The following is an 18,204-nucleotide window of genomic DNA, read 5'->3' on the forward strand; positions in this document are numbered from 1 at the left end:
TGGGTCATATAGTAAGTGTATGTTTAACTTTATAAGAAAATGCCAATCTGATTTTCACAGTGGTTGTACCATATTACACTCCCACCAGTAATGTTTGGTAGTCTCCTTGCCCCACATCATTGAAACACTTCTATCATCAGTCTTTATTTTAAAATTCTAATATTTGTGTACTCATTGTAGTTTTTTTTATACATATGTATTTTATTTACACTTTGTATTTGATACATTTCATGATAAACAATTTTTTTTCCATCTTAACCATTTTTTAAGTGTACAGTTCAGCGGTATCAAATACATTCACATCGTTGTGCAAAAATCACCTCTGTCCATCCCCATAACTGTTTTCATCTTGTGAAACTGAAGCTCTATACCCATTAAACAATAACTCCCTATTATTCCTTGCCCCCAGCCCCTGGTAACCACCAGTCTACTTTCTGTCTTTATGATTTTGACTATTCTAAGTACCTCATATAAGTGGGATCATACAGTATGTATCTTTTTCTGACTGGCTAATTTCATTTAGCATAATGTCCCCAAGGTTCATCCATGTTATAAACATACTGCAGAATCTCCTTCCTTTTTAAGACTGAACAATATTCCATTGCATGTATATCCACATTTTGCTTATCCGTTCATCCACTGATGGACCCTTGAGTTGCTTCCATGGTTTAGTTATTACGAATAGTGCTGCTATGAACATGGGTGAACATGGGTCTCAAATATCTCTTTGAGATCCTACTTTCAATTCTTTGGGGTATATCTGCAGAAGCAGAATTGCTGGGTCATATAGTAATTCTATCTTTAATTACTTGAGGAAACACCATACTGTTTTCCATAGTGACTGTACCAATTTCCACCAGTAGTACGTCAGGGTCCCAATTTCTCCATGTCCTTGTAAACACTCATATTCTATTTTTTTGACAGTAGCCATCCTAATGGGTGAAAGGTGGTATCTCGTTGCAGTTTTGATTTGCATTTCCCTAATGATTGGTGAAGTTGAGCTTCTTTTCATGTGTTTATTGGCCATTTGTATCTCTTCTTTGGACAAATATCTGTTCAAGTCTTTTGTTCATTTTGAATCAAGTTGTTTGGTTTAATTGTTGTTAAGTTTTTTTTTTTTTTTTGAATTTTTGAATTTTATTTTATTTATTTTATTATACAGCAGGTTCTTATTAGTCATCCATTTTATACACATCAGTGTATACATGACAATACCAATCTCCCAATTCATCCCACCCCCACCCCCAGCCGCTTTACCCCCTTGGTGTCCATGCATTTGTTCTGTACATCTGTGTCTCAATTTCTGCCCTGCAAACTGGTTCATCTGTGCCATTTTTGTAGGTTCCACATATATGCGTTAATATACAATATTTGTTTTTCTCTTTCTGACTTACTTCACTCTGTATGACAGTCTCTAGATCCATCCATGTCTCAACAAATGACCCAATTTCGTTCCTTCTTATGGCTGAGTAATATTCCATTGTATATATGTACCACCTCTTCTTTATCCATTCATCTGTTGATGGGCATTTAGGTTGCTTCCATGACCTGGCTATTGTAAATAGTGCCACCATGAACACTGGGGTGCATGTGTCTTTTTGAATTATGGTTTTCTCTGGGTATATGCCCAGTAGTGGGATCACTGGGTCATATGGTAATTCTATTTTTAGTTTTTTAAGGAACCTCCATACTGTTCTCCATAGTGGCTGTATCAACTTACATTCCCACCAACAGTGCAAGACGGTTCCCTTTTCTCCACACCCTCTCCAGCATTTATTGTTTGTAGATTTTCTGATGATGCCCATTCTAACTGGTGTGAGGTGATACCTCATTGTAGTTTGATTTGCATTTTTCTAATAATTAGTGATTTTGAGCAGGTTTTTATGTGCTTCTTGGACATCTGTATATCTTCTTTGGAGAAATATCTATTTAGGTCTTCTTCCCATTTGTGGATTGGGTTGTTTGTTTTTATAATATTGAACTGCATGAGCTTTTATATATTTTGGAAATTAATCCTTTGTCCATTGATTTGTTTGCAAATATTTTCTCCCATTTTGAGTGTTGTCCTTTTGTCTTGTTTATGTTTTCCTTTGCTGTGCAAAAGTTTTTAAGTTTCATTAGGTCCCATTTGTTTATTTTTGGTTTTATCTCCATTACTCTAGGAGGTGGATCAAAAAAGGTCTTGCTGTGATTTATGTCAAAGAGTGTTCTTTCTATGTTCTCCTCTAAGAATATTACAGTGTCCAGTCTTACATTGAGGTCTCCAATCCATTTTGAGTTTATTTTTGTGTATGGTATTAGGTAGTGTTCTAATTTCATTCTTTTACATGTAGCTGTCCAATTTTCCCATCACCACTTATTGAAGAGACTGTCTTTTCTCCATTGTATATCCTTGCCTCCTTTGTCATAGATTAGTTGACCATAGGTGCATGGATTTATCTCTGGGCTTTCTATCTTGTTCCATTGATCTATGTTTCTGTTTTTGTGCCAGTACCATATTGTCTTGATTACTGTAGCTTTGTAGTATAGTCTGAAGTCAAGGAGTCTGATTCCTCCAGCTCCGTTTTTTTCCCTCAAGGCTGCTTTGGCTATTTGGGGTCTTTTGTGTCTCCATACAAATTTTAAGATTTTTTCTTCTGGGTCTGTAAAAAATGCCTTTGGTAATTTGATAGGGATTGCATTGAATCTGTAGATTGCTTTGAGTAGTATAGTCATTTTCACAATATTGATTCTTCCAATCCAAGAACATGGTATATCTCTCTATCTGTTGGTATCACCTTTAATTTCTTTCATCAGTGTCTTATAGTTTTCTGCATACAGGTCTTTTGTCTCCTTAGGTAGCTTTATTCCTAGGTATTTTATTCTTTTTGTGGCACTGGTAAATGGGAGTGTTTCTTAATTTCTCTTTCAGATTTTTCATCATTCGTGTATAGGAATGCAAGAGATTTCTCTGCATTAATTATGTATCCTGCAATTTACCAGATTCATTGATTAGCTCTAGTAGTTTTCTGGTGGCATCTTTAGGATTCTCTATATATAATATCATGTCATCTGCAAACAGTGACAGTTTTACTTCTTCTTTTCCAATTTGTATTCCTTTTATTTCTTTTTCTTCTCTGATTGCCGTGGCTAGGACTTCCAGAACTATGTTGAATAATAGTGGTGAGAGTGGACATCCTTGTCTTGTTCCTGATCTGAGAGGAAATGTTTCAGTTTTTCACCATTGAGAATGATGTTTGCTGTGGGTTTGTTGTATATGACCTTTATTATGTTGAGGTAGTTTCCCTCTTTGCCCACTTTCTGGAGAGTTTTTATCATAAATCGGTGTTGAATTTTGTCAAAAGCTTTTTCTGCATCTTTTGAGATAATCATATTGTTTTTCTTCTTCAATATGTTAATATGGTATATCACATTGGTTGATTTGCGTATATTGAAGAATCCTTGCATCGCTGGGATAAATCCCACTTGATCATGGTGTATGATCCTTTTAATGTGTTGTTGGATTCTGTTTGCTAGTATTTTGTTGAGGATTTTTGCATCTATATTCATCAGTGATATTGGTCTGTAATTTTCTTTTTTGTACTATCTTTGTCTGTTTTTGGTATCAGGGTGATGGTGGCCTCCTAGAATGAGTTTGGGAGTGTTCCTTCCTCTGCAATTTCTTGGAAGAATTAGAGAAGAATGAGTGTTAGCTCTTCTCTAAATGTTTGATAGAATACACCTGTGAAGCCATCTGGTCCTGGACTTTTGTTTGTTGGAAGATTTTTAATCACAATTTCAATTTCATTACTTGTGATTGGTCTGTTCATATTTTCTATTTCTTCCTGGTTCAGTCTTGGAAGGTCATAGCTTTCTAAGAATTTGTCCATTTCTTCCTGGTTGTCCATTTTATTGACATAGAGTTGCTTGTAGTAGTCTTTTAGGATGCTTTGTATTTCTGCAGTTTGTTTTGTAACTTCTCTTTTTACATTTCTAATTTTATTGATGTGAGTCCTCTCCCTCTTTTTCTTGATGAGTCTGGCTAATGGTTTATCAATTTTGTTTCTCTTCTCAAAGAACCAGCTTTTAGTTTTATTAATCTTTGCTAATGTTTTCTTTGTTTCTATTTCATTTATTTCTGCTGTGTTCTTTATTTCTTTCCTTCTGCTAACTTTGGGTTTTGTTTGTTCTTCTTTCTCTAGTTCCTTTAGGTATAAGTTTAGATTGTTTATTTGAGATTTTTCTTGTTTCTTGAGGTAGGCTTGTATAGCTATAAACTTCCCTCTTAGAACTGCTTTTGCCACATCCCATAGGTTTTGGATCGTCATGTTTTCATTGTCATTTGTCTCTACGTATTATTTCATTTCCTCTTTGATTTCTTCAGTGTTCTCTTGGTCATTTAGTAACGTATTGTTTAGCCTCCATGTGTTTGTGTTTTTTACGTTTTTTTCCCCTGTAATTGATTTCTAATCTCATAGTGTTGTGGTCAGAAAAGATGCTTGATATGATTCCAATTTTCTTAAATTTACTGAGGCTTGATTTATGACCCAAGATGTGATCTATCCTGGAGAAAGTTCCATGTGCACTTGAGAAGAAAGTGTAATCTGCTGTTTTTGGATTGAATGTCCTATAAATATCAATTAAATCTATCTGGTCTACTGTGTCATTTAAAGCTTGTGTTTCCTTATTAATTTTCTGTTTGGATGATCTGTCCATTAATGTGTGTGAGTTGTTAAAGTCCCCTACTATTATTGTGTTACTGTTGATTTTCTCTTTTATAGCTGTTAACAGTTGCTTTATGTATTGAGGTGCTCCTATGTTGCATGCATATGTGCTTATAATTGTTATATCTTCTTCTTGATTTGATCCCTTGATCATTATAGTGTCCTTTCTTGTACTGTCTCTTGTAACATTCTTTATTTTGAAGTCTATTTTATCTGACATGTGTATTGGTACTCCAGCTTTCATTTGATTTCCATTTGCATGGAGTATCTTTTTCCATCCGCTCACTTTCTGTGTGTATGTGTCCCTAGGTCTGAAGTGAGTCTCTTGTAGACAGCATATATATGGGGCTTTTTTTGTATCCATTCATGCAGCCTGTGTCTTTTGGTTGGAGCATTTAATCCATTCACGTTTAAGGTAATTATCGATATGTATGTACCTACGACCATTTTCTTAATTGTTTTGGGTTTGTTTTTGTAGGTCCTTTTCTTCTCTTGTGTTCCCCACTTAGATAAGTTCCTTTAGCATTTGTTGTAGAGCTGGTTTGGTGGTGCTGAATCTTGTGGTGTATCTTTCTTGGTGAGTTCCAGTGACTTCCTGTCGATGATTGTTCAGCAGTTAGTTGTGGTTCCAGTGTTCCTTCAAGAGGGAGTGAGAGCATGTCCTTCTACTCCAGTATCTTGAACCAATCTCCCCTCAGTGTAGTTTTAATTTGCATTTCCCTTGTCATCAGTAATTTTGAGCATCTTATGTGCTTATTGACACAAGAAGTGTAAAGCAAGTTTTGTATTTTTTTTTTCCTTTGTGGCTGTCAAGTTGGCCAATAAGATTTGTTGGAAAGATTTTGCTTTCATTATTTACTCGCCTTGGCACCATTGTTGAAAATTAATTAATCGTATAAGGGTCAGTCTATTAACTGGACTGTATTCTGTTTTAGTCATCCATTTGTTTATTCTTACAGCAGTATAGCTATGTTGATTACACTGGCTTCTTGTAAGTCTTGTAATGAGGAAATGTTAGTACTCCAAATTTCTTTTTATCTTTTAAAATTATGTTGACCTTTTAATGACATTCGATTTTCAGTATAAATTTTAGAATAAACTTGCCAATTTCTACAACATAGCCCATTAGGATTTTGATTGGGATTGTGTTGAATATACAGCACAGTTTTGGCAGATTTGAAATGGTAAAAGTGTTGTGTCTGTCAGGTCATAAACCTGGTAAATTTCTTCATTTATTTACATATTTTATATTATTGTCATCAATGAACATTTAAAGCTCTGATATTTTGTGTACACAAATTTAGGGTTATGTTGTTGCCCAACAAGGTGGCCCTGGCATGTATGTTTTGAAAAGTAGTCTCTGTGTTTCTGATGTGCATTTCCCCCTTTCTCCACAATCTAAGAACTACAGCAATAGAGGCCTTTCTCTGGCTTGACATTGTCAACACCAGCACTCAATAACATAGAAATTTTCCTTATTGTTTTATCATTTGGGTCTCATTTTTCCATTTTGTCCACAAAGATATCACATGACAAGAAAATATCAAATTTCTTGCTGAAACCCCTAGGTACAGCATCTACAGCATCCTTTTTATCCAATTAAATAGTTTTATGAAAATTTTTTTTAAAAAGGACATTTAGATTCTTTCAGAGTGAGTTCATCCTATATTTTAGCAATCTCTTCTTTCTAGATATTCAGAAATTATATATTTACTAATATACTGAAGACCTTTATGTAAAGCTTTACATGTTAATGAAACTGCCAAAGACATATTATTCAGTTATATACATTCAATTTAACTACATTTCTTTGCCTACCATGCTTTCCATTTTACAGAGTATAGCAACTCTGCATCAGGAAACTGAATCTGATGAAATGTCAGTATTATTAAATTATGAAATTTTAAGCAATGTTGTTTTTAGAATCTCCATCTTTTTTCTGTGTAATATTTCTTATTTATGACAGGTAAAAGATGTCGAATTAATAAAAGTTACTCTTTATCATATAAGGCATTACTTATGAAAATACCTCATTTTTAAAATTACAGAAAATGTTTTTAAAAAATCCAATAGATTTTATCCTGAACAACCTATATTTTAATTCAGGATAGAGACACTTTGCCAGCATCTTATATTTTAGGTCAATTTAATAAAATATAATTTAGTGTCTATTGTTCTAAGCTTCCCATAATTATAGGGTGGAATAAATTTTTTCTTATGCATTCTTAAAGTAAATTTGTTGATGCAGTTCTTTTCCCAGGTAGTGATTTAAAACATTAATATGTTTATAGTTGTTTTTTATGCAGTACAATTATTTTAGTTTTATTTGACAATTCAAATTTTAGTTGAAAAGGAAAAAGCAGACAAATGCAAGATATATTTCTTCCATATACATGTTTAATAACAAATAGATTTAGCATTTTAACAATTTTTCTAAAAATATTTTTTCATTTAATAATTTCTCAAATATGTGAATCTTTAAATTTCAAAAAGACTATATTTGTTAGAGTTGATTCATAGCAATCTTCTTCTAAAACAAATATACCAATTTTTAATAATAATTTTTTTAACTTGATATCAAGAAGTTTATTTTAAAAAATAGAATAGCATCCTGCCAAATCAGTCACATTCACATCCACAGCCTGGTGGAGGGAGAATAATTCTAGTGGACCAAGTTTCATAACTGCAGTGTATGTAAAACATTTATTTTTATCAGTAGTTGTTATTTTACATCGGGACACTTGCTGACCAAAAAACAATGCTCGTTGCAATGAAACCATCACCTTGAAATATCACCATATATAACTCAAACATTCCTGACAATTGGTTCTTAGCATGTAAAGTGCTTAAATCATAGAGTCAGCTATTAGTTTAGTCATATGTTTTAAGTACTCTGTTTAATAGAAAATGCATTTTAATTTCTCAGTATATTTGTTTACTGAATATCTGTAAGGATAATATTCTAGAGCTGTAAGTAGTATAGGCAGTGTTTTCCTTCTCTTGAATAAGAGCTTGCAAAAATATAAATGGTCTGGTTTAAATGGTTAGAAATTAATAACTTCTTTTTTTTGTCATAGAATATAATTGATTTGTAAAATTTAGTGTGAATAAGGTTCAAAGAATAGCAGAGTGTAAGTTTCTGTTTAACATCTATCTCATTTGTGGAGCAACCAGTGACTGCAGATTTGGGACAGTGAGACGGCAGTGGGTACTGCCAGCAACAGCCCAGTTGTAAGAATTTTGATGGCACCTGTCAGTGTGATGAGATTGCTCTATTTTGAAGGATGATCCTCCTCAGTGCCCTAGTTTTCCTATTAACCCGCTTACTACCATACTGCTCACTTGCCCTTCTCTTGGACTAACTGCTGTGTCTTGTCCTATCTTTGATACAGAATCTTAAATGCTTTTAGTAGCAGCTCTTATCAGTACCACAGGAGGGGAGCACCTTAGAGAACTGAAGTACTGTTATATTTTTCCACCTTCCAGGATAAAAGCATGCTGTTTGGATAAGAGCTGAAAATGGTTCAAGGAAAGAGTCCTAGATAAAAATAGATAAATAAATGAAATAAAATGTGAATAAATCTTTTCAAATGGTTCATGAAACAATATGACATTATTTCATACATCTTTAAGAAGTGAAGGGTTTGAAGAGTACACACATGCCAGGTGGTCTAAGGCAAAAATCCTCTTGCTTGTGAAATAAACATTTGTAGACAGGAATCTTTTTTTTTTTAATATGATGTTTTGGGAACATAATGGGAACTCTTAAACCTAGTGTACATCTAACTTGGAATATATTAACATTTAATATAAAACGTCGCCATCTGTTCTCCTGTTCTTTACTGAATTCAGAAAAGACCAATAGTCCAACAACACAATGACCTATGTTTATAAGAAAGTATCACTTTTTGAGCAAAACATATAATATTAAGATTGATTTAAAAGGATATTTTAAGGCCAGAAATCTGAATTAAATAGAACCATAATTAATTTATTCTTAGCTGTCAACAGGTAGCTTAATGTGGTTTCTTACAACAGATTTAAACTTTTATTTTGGAATCAATTTCCACTGTTTAAAACAGAGATTGGCAAACTATGGCCCACTTCTTGTTTTTGAAAATAAGTTTTATTCTAACATAACTATGCCCATTCATTTATTTAATGTCTATGGCTACTTTCATGATACAAATGAGTTGAGTAGTCGTAACAGAGACCATATGTCCAACAAAAATACTTACTCTCTGGCCTCTGCAGAAAGGTTTGCGACTCTCGTCTAAATCATAAAACCGCACCTATTGAAGCTTAAATTTATTATAGTCTAAAGAGAATAAGTATTGTAAAAGATTTATGTTCAATATTTTCTACTTAGAAAATTTTCAGATAAATCAGCAGTGTACCACAGTGAGGGGTTTTTTTAAATTAATTAATTCATTAATTAATTTTTGGCTGCATTGGGTCCTTGTTTCTGCTCGCAGGCTTTCTCTAGTTGCGGTGAGCAGGGGCTATTCTTCGTTGCGATGCGTGGGCTTCTCACTGCGGTGACTTCTCTTGTTGCGGAGCACGGGCTCTAGGCACGGGGGCTTCACTAGTTGTGGCATGCGGTCTCAGTAGTTGTGCTTGCGGGCGGTAGAGCGCAGGCTCAGTAGTTGTGGTGCACGGGCTTTGTTGCTCCACGGCATGTGAGATCTTCCTGGAACAGGGATTGAACCCATGTTCCCTGCATTGGCAGGTGGATTCTTAAGCACTGTGCCACCAGGGAAGCCCCCCAAAGTGAGTTTTGTGGAATGCCTATGGGTATGTTTAAAAGAAAAAAAAAAAAAAAAAAGGGATCCTATAGTTGAACGGGATACTCTCTTTTCCCCTACTTGAGAATCTGTCAGATGATAAGGATCTGAGAAATCATTCAATAAATTAACCACTTTAACTTTTTAAATCTAATATTACCCAAATTTCTTTGACTTCCCCTTCTCCCCACTATAAACCAGTTTTTAATATTTTTGTAGGACAATAGTGACCTGCAGAAGAAAGTGCTAAAAATGCTATCCTAAAAAAATATGTACTTCTAAAATGTGAAAACATATAGGTCAGAATAGCTCAACTGAATTTATAGAATCATAGATTGTAGATTTAAAAGAGCCATACAGTTTATTTAATCGAATTCCCAATCTTAGCAGATTACAGAAAAATAAAATTGATAATCCCAATATGCTAATCTTATTTTACTACATAAGAGATGGCTAATCATGACTACATTCAAGTTAACAAAATGCACTTAATGAATTGTGTATGTATGTTGGCTTCACTCACTGTATGAAGCATCGTTATGCCATAAGTGCTGAAACAATTGTGGTTTTACATATTGCATTAAATCAGTTAGTGCTATAATTAATTTTAATAGGATGTTTATAAGTCCCTAACTAGATTACTTTATAACTAAGTACTGAATGCACCCTCTGCATGTTTTGTTATTTTAGAGGTAATGTAAGTTTAATTATGCAGATCATCCAAGTAGATTTTTATTTTGCCTCTGGGTTATCACTTTCATTTTAATGGCTTGAATGCTTCTTATCACTATTTGTGAATGGGATTAATTAAATCTAGAATGATGCTTTTAATACTGTGTGATGGAATAAATTTAGTAAGAGGGTTGACATCCATGTGTTGGTCAAAATTATTATTGAATCTGTTAGACCCTGAGAAGTATAAACTCAGAAAGACAAAGTGTTCACTTCCTTTTAGCATTTTATTGTAAATGTAGTCCTTCTTTTCTGGATTGTCAGTTGATTCTAAAATTTAAAAAAATAGTTTTCACATTCATTCTTCTATTAAACAAATCCTTGTTCAGAACTTACTATGTATCCTATTACAATATAAATTCCACAAAGCAGAAATCTTGATTTGTTTATGTTGTGTCCTTATTGCTTGGCATATAGTAGCTACTCAAAACTATGTATTGAATGAATGAATGGTTTTAAAAACTGAAGATTCAGCAGCATAACGTGAAACAGTCTCAGTACTCAAATTGCTTAAAGGCATTTGTAGCACCATGTAGAAAATACACAATAGAGATAAATATAGAGGCTATGAGTCACTTAGGAAGAGACTAACCCATTTTTTAGGAAAGGGGTCAGGGAAGGCTACCTTGCAACTACTAATTTACTTTCTGATTCTATGGATTTCTCTATTCTGGACATTTTTAAATGGAATAGTGCAATACAATATAATGCATGTATAAATAGAATAATATCAATACAATATGCTGTCTTTTGTGACTGGTTTCTCTCACTTAGTATAATATTCTCAAGGTTCATTGTTACATGTGGTAGCATGTATCAGTATTTTATTCCTTTTTATTGCCAAATAATTTCCCATTATGTGGACATCCCATGTTTGGTTTATCCATTCATTAATTGGTAGACTTTTTTCCTGCTTTTTGGCTATTATGAATAATGCTAATATTAACATTTATGTACAAGTTTTTTGTGTGTGGATACGTGCTTTGAATTCTCTTGGATGTATAACCAGGAGTGGAATTGCTAAATCATATGAAAACAATTTTATGTTTGAACTTTTTGAAGAACATTCAAACTGTTTTCCAAACTGGCTGCACAACTTTACATTGCCACCAGCAGTATACGATGATTCCAATTTCTCCAGACCAACACTTGTTATTATTGATCTTTCTTATTATAGCCTTCTAGGGTTATAATTTTTTAGTGGAAAATGCTTTCAATTTGTGGAATTTTAAATACCAGCAGCCCTGGGAGAGGTATTTGTAAGAAGCTATGGTTAATTATGTATATATTATCTTCTTTTGGGGGTGGTTTCAGAAAATATGGACTTCTTTTTTTTTTTTTTTTAAATTAGAAGACTGTACATTTGACAGTAGCCTTTCACTATATGTAGCTCTCCAAAGATTTATATAACTGAGTTAAGGAATCACTATTATAAGTAAATCATCTTAGAATTAAAAGTTTTAACATTAATTTATTCAGAAGATCACATTCAAATTAATATTTCATATGTTTTGGATCAAATTTTATGTGCTATGAAATGTTTTATTTTTTATATGTATGCTCTGATTTATTCCATCAGTATTCTCCCTAAGTAGATTGACCCCCTTTTGAAGGCAGCAGTTCTGTTTTATATATTCCTGAGAGCTGTGAAGGGTCTGGGATTCTAACTTACTTTCCAGCTAACAAGTAAGCCTGCCACAGTTTCATGGATGCTGGCAGAAGACACAGGCCTTCTCAGTCAGAGACAAAGAACTCTATTACTTACCACAATAGCAATAGCCAGAATATCAGCATTTTCCTTTGCCTCTTCCCCAGTCTCCAATTTGTTCAGGGTGACATGAAGAGGGGACAAGTGACATCAGCACACACAATGCATTGTGTCACCCAAGAGGAACATTAAACTTGAGAGAAAGATACTGTTTCTGTTTTCCATGTCTGTTCACTATGTAAACATTCTTGAAATGATAGCCCAGAACAAAGGCAGTCAGTGCTTCTGCTTACAAGATATACATAAGCGTGAGACCCATGAAGAATTGACTTCCAAGTGTTCTTTTTAACTATAATGTAGCTCTCAAAATGTTTTGTACCTAGGAAGTTATAAGTTTGTTGACTTAATTTTGTTTTGCCATGCAGCATATATCAAGAGATGAATTTGTGAAAGAAATATTTATTTTCTGTAAAACCTTCTGATTAGACCAAATGCTTCCCTTTTTATAACAGTAATGATTTTGTCGAGTTAAACTTTAACTTCTCTGCGATCATTGCCAAAAGAAAACTAGGTTATCTTTTGTAATGCATAAAAAATAATGTATGTGTGTAATAAGTAGATGTGCTACTTTAAGAGATTATCAACTGAAATAAGTAATACAAAATCAAACAAGTTAATTTTTAATTAATAAACTGGAGTGCTTAACATGAAGCTCCTCTCCACTAAACCCATTCCTATCATTTAAAAAATGTATTTTATATTAATGTAAAAATACCGAGGGTAATAACCTGAAAGTAGTTGAGCTGGAGGAGTGAAGAGAAACCATCAACACCCTTGTTCAGACTCCCATAATTCACTTTGTGTTAACCACCTCCCCACTGAGGGAACCTATAATCCGTAGAGCGCTTATTTTCTTTCCCCTTTATTTATTTATTTTCCCTCAGACATTTATTACTTTAATGATACTTAGGTGCTGTAGAATAAATGCCTCTGTTTCAGACATATAGAAAATCCAATAATCTATCACTTTGATAAACCATTCCATTAGTAGGGAATAACTACAAATATTCTATATGCAAGTACTTTATATCATTCTGGAAATACACTCAAGAGGCAATGCTTTAAGGCTACACATTAAGGCTACCTTGGTTATTTAAATGTGTATAAGCAACAAGGGCACTTTTGCAAAAGGTAGTATAAATTAAACAGTATCTCCATCTTAGGAAAAGAAAAGCTATTCCAAGCCAACTACACATCCAAAATGGTATCTTACAACTTATTGCTATTATTGTAATGCAGGATAGATTATTGCTCACAACCGCACATTTCAGAACACCAAGAAATTTTCATATTTTTGTTACCTTTTAAGCAAGGTGACATCAGAATAAAAACTTTTAAAATTAAACTTTTCTGTTAAAAGTCAAATTTATTACACTATAGTAAGTGCAAGTGTTATTAAAAATGCTTGTTAAAATTATAAAGTGTCTATATAATTTTTCTAATATAAATATTGGAAATAACAACTTTAACAGTTCTATACATACATAGTACATTGAAAACATAAAATCATGCACAAGGCTAAAATATCACTTTGCACATTATCCTTTTAGGTATTACTCTTGTCTTCTGATCCCAGCATCGTTACAGAATATGACGGAGTTACAAACTTCAAGGTTTCAGTGTTTTCAATGTATGTCAGTTATCACACATTAACAATGCTTTAAAATCATTGCTTATATTCTACACGTGGTTCTAGTTCCCATATTTCCCTTTCTCGATAGGTCTTGGACAAAAAGTTGATCTAGAAAACCTGATTACAGGACCCAGCATGACCTGAATTCTCAATGACTCATTTAAAAGTGGCATAAAGTGTTATATATATATATATATATATATATATATATATATATATATATATATATATATATATATATATATATATATATTTTAAAAGTCCTACAGGGCATGAAAGACAATAAGTATATCTCATGTAAATAAGATTAAGCAGCTCACCCTCTGCTTGCTTACTTGGCTCCACGTCTCTATAGGAAGGAGAAGCTAAGCCATGAAGAAGTTAGGGCAAATGGGAACTGCTGGGAGTGTGTGTGTTTGGGGGGCTGGAGGGGCTGGTGAGGGTGTGTGGGGAGAAGCATAGGGAAGGAGCTGGGGAGAAATGTCAGAGGATGAAAGGAAATTAAACAGCGTTACTTATCCATTCTTCCCCATCCTGCTAAAGCAGGGCCCAGTTCCAGCCCAGCCTCCCTCCCCTGCCTCCCAGTGGGGAATCTGTCCCCCCAGCACTGTGAAGGCAGCCACTGACTTTCAGACAATGTGAAGCCATAGCTGCTCCCTACTGAGAACACTTCACAGATTTGAGGAACAGGCTATAAATGATAGGTTTGGACATTTCACAAATACCAAGGATAGTCTGAAGTAGGCCTCAACATATGAGGGGCAGGGGAAACAGTTTTTACAAGCAGCTAATGCCCAGAGAGGCTAAGGGGTTCAGCCAAGGGGAAGGCAATGCTTCTTCCTTCATGACAGCGCTTCTCAGACTTTAATGTGCATCCGATTCACTTGGGATCTCATCAAAATGTATTAGGTTGAGGATGGGGCCTCAGACTCTGCATTTGTAATAAGCTCCTATGCACCACGCTTCGAGATGCTGATGCTCTTGGTCTATGGACCACACTTGGAGAAGCAAGAGTCTGCAACATAAAGAGGGAGCCGCCTCTGTCTCTCTGGGCCACAGGTATTTCTTGGAAGTCCTGAGCAGAGCTGAGACAGCCCCAGTGCTATGTGCCCACTCAAGCACATCCCCGGGGAAAAGGTGGAGATGCAGCACACTGAGTGAGCAACTGTCTACAAGACTGTGTTAACATATTTTCTGAGAGCACCGTGACTATATGAACAGCTAAACAAATAACATAATTCAACTTGAGTAAATGGAGAGATCTACTGGCTGGGAATAAAACTAACCTTTTCCCCATGTAGTTCTCCTTAAAGTGAACATGATTACAAAGGTATAAAAAAACCGCATATGAAATTTCATAGTAAAAGGCCACACGTGCACACATATACATACAGTATGAATTCTAAGAAATTAAGTGCATTTTTTCAGAATAAAGCACGTGCTACCACTGCTCCCAGCTAAAATCATCTCCTCTTCCAAATACAAGGAAAAAAACCTTGAATTGTAAGGAAAATCACTGCATTGTCTGCCAGCACCAGGCCACAGGCTCCCCATTTGATCACAGCCACATGAGCAAGAATAACAGGAAATCCAAAGGCAGAAACAACAATTCCGGTAGTGAAAAAATAAGCCAGTTCCCGACAGGCACTACTTGCTGCATCGGCGTCATATGTTGCTCGTTTGGCAATGAAATAGGGGATGGGAGAGATGACGTGGAATATCAGGACAAACAAGGGTCAGTAAACACTGTAATCCTCTAAGGCACATCCCAGCATAAGAAAAGTCAGCCCAAGAGCCCCAGTGAAGGATAATGCCACAAGAGTTTTAACGCCCGCCCTGTCTCCTAGGTGGGGCCGCGGCTGCTTCCGGCTTCTTGCCATGGCCCCGCCCTTCTTTCCCCTTTAACTGAACTATTGTCCAACCTTGATTCCTCTCTCCCATACTTAGGTAATTTTTTGGTTACCTAAATGCAGACAGTCACTAATATCTCTTCTTATTTGTTTCATGTGGTTTAGTACATTGCCCTTAGTAATACTGTGCTACCTGTCTCGAGAATTCAACATTTTACCTTTCTTTCAATAATTCTTTCATTCATAGTAATCTTTGAAAATCTTTATTCCACCAACTTTAAATATACTTTTGTTCTATGAGTTCTGACTGATATTTACCCATCTTATTCACTGTACATAAAATCAGTATATTTTTAAAAATTTCTATGTATCTGTCAGACAAATCATTGTCTTTCTCTTCTTCTCCCTCTCCTCCTCCTCTTTCTCCTTCTTCTCCTTCTTATTGCTTTTTTAAACTTTTTATTATTATTGAAGAAGAAAAGAGATAAATGAAGAAAAGAGAGAGCCTTGTATTTATTGAACCAGTTTGGGCTTTTTTGATCCATATATGCTTCTCTAAATGCTTACATATCACATATTTAAATATGTGTCTAGGATTTTTATGAAGCTTCATAGTGGTTTCATTAGAACAAAGTTTTCTGCATTTATTGGTTTTCTTATTTTGAAAATGAAAATATTTCTATATAGTTCTGAGTTTACTGTTATATCTCAAATGTTTCATTCTGCTTTAGAATTCAGTTAAAGACTTCTGATTTTAGCTTTAGACAAACATATTCTTCCTAGTGTCTTATAGGAAATATTTTCTCTCTTCCCTGGAGCTAGCGTTTGACGTCACAGAGCATGCCCCTGACAAACAAGGCCTGTTCTTTGACCTGACCTCTATGGTCAGAATTGCCCTTCTTCCATCCTTCTATTTTCCAAAGGGTTAACTTTTAGTTTCCAGACTAAGACTTAATATATTCTAGAATTACATTCTCAAGTTAAAATAGGAAAGATTTATTCAGTTATTGTCTAGAAAAATGTAAAAAGGTGAGTATTCATTCATTTGCTTATACTACCCCTCACCCTGGACATTAGCAATGACATCTCCATCAAAAACAAAATAGATTCATTCAAGCAGGAAAAAAAAAAAAAAAACTTCACTTGAGTCATTTAAGTGAAGGTTTAAACGTTTCTTGTATCAATGAGATAATATTTCAATTCTCCATTTAACTTACAGAGGCAAAGGGGAAAAAAAGAGGGGTGAGGACTGTGGATGCAGTGTCTATTCCTTCTTGGATCTAAATATTGACTCTGCCAAGTGTGGTCTTTTCCAGGAATTAGATAATTAAAAAAGTAAAATAAAATTCCACTGAAACGAATCCAACCCAATATTATCTTTAATTCAATGTAAACATACCTTATATAGCCTGATAGTTTCAACTAACACACTATCTTTAATCCTAGTAATTTATATTTTTATAGTTTCTGTATCATGCCTAAAATGTTGCTTACTCTAATTAGCTTATGGTCAGCAGTATCTTTAATTAGAAATATTGGTAATCTGTCCCCCGCAGCATTTCATTTAGTGTGTTTCATTTTAGTGGTTCCAGGATGATTATCCTAATGAACAGAGTGATAAAAAGTACCATTAAGCAGAAATGAAATAGAATACCCATCAGGGCAAAAAGGGTTGTGGGGTTGTGTGTTAGTAAAAGAATGATCTGTACTTAGAATACAGTATTAAAACTGTCAATAAGTTGGCATTGAGTGTACCTTTGAAATTCTATCAGTAGCAAATATCTGATATTGTGATTTATTTCTAACAATTAGAGGTAGAGTGTAGGATGAAGGACACAGAGTTAAACTAAAAAATGGCCAATTCATTGAAAAACAGTACAAATAGCACCAATAATATTGTTGAAACTGACTAAAGTTGATATGAGTAACGTAAAAATTTATGTGAGAAAATCACCAGCAGACTTGTGTGTCTATCATGAAATTCATTGTTAGGGATGGTGGGAGAAATCAGTCTTACGTTTATGCCTGCTATTCTTGCCAAGTGCATATATAAAAGTGAACGGTGTTTATTTGACATATTTATATTTTATTTAATGATGATGGTGTTTTCCTTAGAGATCTTTATTTTCTGAAACAGTTTTAAGAATTTCTTTTATAATTAAATGCAACAGATTTTTGTATTTCATGGCATTAACAGATGCATACCTATTGGAACTTCAAGTCTAGATTACATAACATCTAGCAATGTCTATGACTAAGTCTTATTTGGCATCAGAAAAACATCTTCCAACTTAGGTAAAAGATACATTTGAGGTTCTGTACATTTTTAGATATAAAGTCATGCATATTAGAAAAATATATCCAAAGGAAAGTGGCTAGCTACTATCTCTAATATCAGGTAAATATGTGGAATGTTTGCACAAATAAAATCAACTAGATTCTCAGTTCTCAATGTCTTCATCACACTCTTGTTGATCAACCCAGATATTGCATTGATTCTTGACTTTTGGGAGATTATGGTTTCCTTTCAAAATCTGCGTAAAATTATATGGAGTCCCTCTAGAAAAATGTACATGCACACAGATACATTCAGAAGGGTGGTGGATCTCCTGGAGCCATTCACAGATCCCCTAGGGATTTCAGGGACCCAAGGTTAACCAGGGCATAAGTATAATATTAAACATCATTCAGCCTTTCTAACAAGGCTAGATATTCTCAAGTGTAAGTGTTAGTA

At 34.3% G+C, this 18,204-nt stretch overlaps 1 protein-coding gene and 1 pseudogene across 1 annotated transcript in view; one reads left to right on the top strand and one right to left on the bottom strand.

Annotated features, from left to right (window-relative positions):
* Positions 1–18,204, top strand: part of NAALADL2 (N-acetylated alpha-linked acidic dipeptidase like 2) — a 1,059,167-nt gene that overhangs the window by 543,717 nt on the left and 497,246 nt on the right. The window lies entirely within an intron of this gene.
* LOC103009484 (leptin receptor gene-related protein-like) lies at positions 15,062–15,500 on the bottom strand (annotated as a pseudogene).

The sequence above is a fragment of the Balaenoptera acutorostrata genome, chromosome 4 (assembly GCF_949987535.1).
Source record: "Balaenoptera acutorostrata chromosome 4, mBalAcu1.1, whole genome shotgun sequence".
NCBI lineage: Eukaryota > Metazoa > Chordata > Mammalia > Artiodactyla > Balaenopteridae > Balaenoptera > Balaenoptera acutorostrata.